Source organism: Aegilops tauschii, chromosome 6 (assembly GCF_002575655.3).
Source record: "Aegilops tauschii subsp. strangulata cultivar AL8/78 chromosome 6, Aet v6.0, whole genome shotgun sequence".
Taxonomy (NCBI): Eukaryota; Viridiplantae; Streptophyta; class Magnoliopsida; order Poales; family Poaceae; genus Aegilops; species Aegilops tauschii.
This window is the reverse complement of record NC_053040.3, coordinates 191,743,321-191,748,623: the sequence shown is the minus strand read 5'-3', so window position 1 is coordinate 191,748,623 and position 5,303 is coordinate 191,743,321.

Genomic DNA, 5,303 nt, shown 5'->3' with positions numbered 1-5,303 from the left:
GAATACCGGAGGAACACCTTGTGTGCTATCAAACGTCACAACGTAACTGGGTGATTATAAAGATGCTCTACAGGTGTCTCCAAAGGTGTTTGTTGGGTTGGGATAGATCGAGATTAGGATTTGTCACTCCGTGTATCGGAGAGGTATCTCTGGGCGCCCTCGGTAATGCACATCACTATAAGCCTTGCAAGCAATGTGACTAATGAGTTAGTTACGGGATGATGCATTACGAAACGAGTAAAGAGACTTGTCGGTAACGAGATTGAACTAGGTATTGAGATACCGACGATCAAATCTCGGGCAAGTAACATACCGATGACAAAGGGAACAACGTATGTTGTTATGCGGTTTGACCGATAAAGATCTTCGTAGAATATGTAGGAGACAATATGAGCATCCAGGTTCCGCTATTGGTTATTGACCAGAGATGTGTCTCGGTCATGTCTACATAGTTCCCGATCCCGTAGGGTCCGCACGCTTAACGTTCGATGACGATTTGTATTATGACTTATGTGATTTGATGTACCGAAGGTTGTTCGGAGTCCCGGATTAGATCACGGACATGACGAGGATTCTCAAAATGGTCGAGACATAAAGATTGATATATTGGAAGGTTATATTCGGACACCGGAAAGGTTCTGAAGTGTATCGGGTATTTTTCGGAGTACCGGGAGGTTACCGGAACCCCCCGGGGAGTCTATGGGCCTTATTGGGCCCTAGTAGAGAAAGAGGGCAGCAAGCAAGGTGTGGGGCGCCCCCTCCCCCCTAGGCCCAAACCGAATTGGTTTAGGGTTTGGGGGGCCGGCCCCCTCTTTCCTTCTTCCCTCCTCCTCTTTCCTCCTCCTAGTAGGAATAGGAAAGGCGGGCCAAACCTACTTGGAGTAGGATTGCCCCCCCTTGGCGCGCGCCTCCTCCTAGGACGGCCTCCTCCTCCCTCCCTCCTTTATATACGTGGGGAGGGGGCACCCCAAAGACACACAAAGATTTGTCTTAACCGTGTGCGGTGCCCCCTCCACAGTTACACACCTCGGTCATATCGTCGTAGTGCTTAGGCGAAGCCCTGCGCCGCTAACTTCATCATCACCGTCACCATGCCGTCGTACTGACGGAACTCTCCCTCGGCCTCAACTGGATCAAGAGCTCGAGGGACGTCATCGAGCTGAACGTGTGCTGAACGTGTGTTGAACGCGGAGGTGCCGTACGTTCGGTACTTGGATCGGTTGGATCGCGAAGATGTTCGACTACATCAACTGCGTTACTAAACGCTTCCGCTTTCGGTCTACGAGGGTACGTGGACACACTCTCCTCGCTCGTTGCTATGCTTCTCCTAGATAGATCTTGCGTGATCGTAGGCAAATTTTTTGAAATACTACGTTCCCCAACAGTGGCATCCGAGTCAGGTCTATGCGTAGATGTTATATGCACGAGTAGAACACAAAGAGTTGTGGGCCATAATAGTCATACTGCTTACCAGCATGTCATACTTTGATTCGGCGGTATTGTTGGATGAAGCGGCTCAGACCGACATTACGCGTACGCTTACGCGATACTGGTTCTACCGACGTGCTTTGCACACAGGTGGCTGGCGGGTGTCAGTTTCTCCAACTTTAGTTGAATCGAGTGTGACTACGCCCGATCCTTGTTGAAGGTTAAAACAACACACTTGATGAAAAATCGTTGTGGTTTTGATGCGTAGGTAAGAATGGTTCTTGCTAAGCCCGTAGCAGCCACGTAAAACTTGCAACTACAAAGTAGAAGACGTCTAACTTGTTTTTGCAGGGCATGTTGTGATGTGATATGGTCAAGACGTGATCAGATATAAATTGTTGTATGAGATGATCATGTTTTGTTGAAGTATCGGCAACTGGCAGGAGCCTTATGGTTGTCTCTTTATTGCATAAGATGCAAGTGCCATATAATTGTTTTACTTTATCGCTATGCGATAGCAATAGTTGCAAAAGCAATAGTTGGCGAGACGACCATGTGATGACACGTTGATAAAGATCAAGATGATGGAGATCATTGTGTCATGCCGGTGACGATGGAGATCATAATGGTAGTTTGGAGATGGAGATCAAAGGCACAAGATGATGATGGCCATATCATATCAAATATTTTGATTGCATGTGATGTTTATCTTTTATACATCTTATTTTGCTTAGTTCGGCGGTATCTTTATAAGATGATCCCATACTAAAATTTCAAGGTATAAGTGTTCCCCTGAGTATGCACCGTTGAGACATTTCTTCGTGCTGAGACACCACATGATGATCGGGTGTGATAAGCTCTACGTTCACATACAATGGGTGCAAGCCAGTTTTGCACACGCAGAATACTCGGGTTAAACTTGATGAGCCTAGCATATGCAGATATGGCCTCGGAACACTAAGACCGAAAGGTCAAGCGTGGATCATATAGTAGATATGATCAACGTAGTGATGTTCACCATTGAAAACTACTCCATCTCACGTGATGATCAGACATGGTTTAGTTGATATGGATCACGTGATCATTTAGATGACTAGAGGGATGTCTATCTAAGTGGGAGTTCTTAAGTAATATGATTAATTGAACTTTAATTTATCATGAACTTAGTATTGTTAGTATTTGCAAATTATGTTGTAGATCAATAGCTCGCGATGTAGCTCCCCGTTTATTTTGATATGTTCCTAGAGAAAACTAAGTTGAAAGATGATAGTAGCAATGATGCGGACTAGGTCCGTGATCTGAGGATTATCCTCATTGCTGCACAGAAGTATTATGTCCTTCGTGCACCGCTAGGTGACAGAACTATTGCAGGAGAAAATACAGACGTTATGAACGTTTGACAAGCTCAGTATGATGACTACTTGATAGTTTAGTGCACCATGCTTTACGGCTTAGAACCGGGACTTCAAACATGTTTTGAACGACATGGAGCATATGAGATGTTCCAAGAGTTGAAATTTGTATTTCAGACTCATGCCCATGTTAAGAGGTACGAGACCTCAAACAAAAACTTTGCCTACAAGATGGAGGAGAATAGCTCAGCTAGTGAGCATGTGCTCAGAATGTCTGAGTACTACAATCACTTGAATCAAGTGGGAGTTAATCTTCCAGATAAGATAGAGATTGACAGAGTTCTCTAGTCACTATCACCAAGTTACTAGAACTTCGTGATGAACTAAAATATGCAAGGGATAACGGAAACAATTCCCAAGCTCTTCGCGATGCTGAAATCGGCGAAGGTAGAAATCAAGAAAAAGCATCAAGTGTTGATGGTTGACAAGACCACTAGTTTCAAGTAAAAGGGCAAGGGAAATAAAGGGAACTTCAAGAAGAATGGCAAGCAAGTTGCCACTCCCATAAAGAAGCCCAAAGCTAGACCCAAGCCTGAAACTGAGTGCTTCTACTGCAAAGGAAATGGTCACTGGAAGTGGAACTGCCCTAGATACTTGGCGGATAAGAAGGATGGCAAAGTGAACACAGGTATATTTGATATACATGTTATTGATGTGTACTTTACTACTGTTTATAGCAACCCTTCGGTATTTGATACTAGTTCAGTTGCTAAGAGTAGTAACTCAAAACGGGAGTTGCAAAATAAATACAGACTAGTTAAGGGCGAGGTGATGATGTGTGTTGGAAGTGATTCCAAGGTTGATAAGATCACCATCACACACTCCCTTTACCTTCGGGATTAGTGTTGAACCTAAAATAAATGTTATTTGGTGTATGCGTTGAGCATGAATATGATTGGATCATGTTTATTGCAATACGGTTATTCATTTAAGTCAAAGAATAATTGTTGTTCTATTTAAATGAATAAAACCTTTTATGGTCATACACTCAATATAAATGGTTTATTGAATCTCGATCGTAGTGATACACATATTCATAATATTGAAGCCAAAAGATTCAAAGTTAATAATGATAGTGCAACTTATTTGTGGCACCGCCGTTTAGGTCATATTGGTGTAAAGCGCATGAAGAAACTCCATGTTGATGGGCTTTTGGAATCACTTGATTATAAATCACTTGATGCTTGCGAACCATGCCTCATGGGCAAGATGACTAAGACTCCGTTCTCCGGAACAATGGAGCGAGCAACTGACTTATTGGAAATAATACATACTGATGTATACGGTCCGATGAGTGTTGAGGCTCGCGGCGGGTATCGTTATTTTCTCACCTTCACAGATGATTTATCTACTTGATGAAACATAAGTCTGAAACATTTGAAAAGTTCAAAGAATTTCAGAGTGAAGTGGAAAATCATTGTAACAAGAAAAAGTTTCTACAATCTGATCGCGGAAACGAATATTTGAGTTACGAGTTTGGTCTTCATTTGAAACAATGTGGAATAGTTTCGCAACTCACGCCACCTGGAACACCACAACGTAATGGTGTGTCCGAACGTCATAACCGTACTTTATTAGATATGGTGCGATCTATGATGTCTCTTACCGATTTCCCACTATCGTTTTGGGGTTATGCACTAGAGATAGCTGCATTCACGTTAAAAAGAGCACCATCTAAATCCGTTGAGACGACACCGTATGAACTGTGGTTTAGCAAGAAACCTAAGCTGTCGTTTCTTAAAGTTTGGGGTTGCGATGCTTATGTGAAAAAGTTTCATCCTGATAAGCTCAAACCCAAATCGGAGAAGTGCGTCTTCATAGGATACCCAAAAGTAACTGTTGGGTACACCTTCTATCACAGATCCGAAGGCAAGATATTCGTTGCTAAGAATGGATCCTTTCTAGAGAAGGAGTTTCTCTCGAAAGAAGTGAGTGGGAGGAAAGTAGAACTTGATAAGGTAATTGTACCTTCTCCCGAATTGGAAAGTAGTTCATCACAGAAATCAGTTCCAGTGATGCCTACACCGATTAGTGAGGAAGTTAATGATGATGATCATGAAACTTCAGATCAAGTCACTATCGAACCTCATAGGTCAACCAGAATACATTCTGCACCAAAGTGGTACGGTAATCCTGTTCTGGAAATCATGTTACTAGACCATGACAAACCTACGAACTATGAGGAAGCGATGATGAGCCCAGATTCCGCAAAATGGCTTGAGGCCATGAAATCTGAGATGGGATCCATGTATGAGAACAAAGTATGGACTTTGGTTGACTTGCCCGATGATCGGCAAGCAATAGAAAATAAATGGATCTTCAAGAGGAAGACGGACACTGATAGTAGTGTTACTATCTACAAAGCTAGACTTGTCGAAAAAGGTTTTTTACAAGTTCAAGGTGTTGACTACGATGAGATTTTCTCACTCGTAGCGATGCTTAAGTCTGTCCGAATCATGTTAG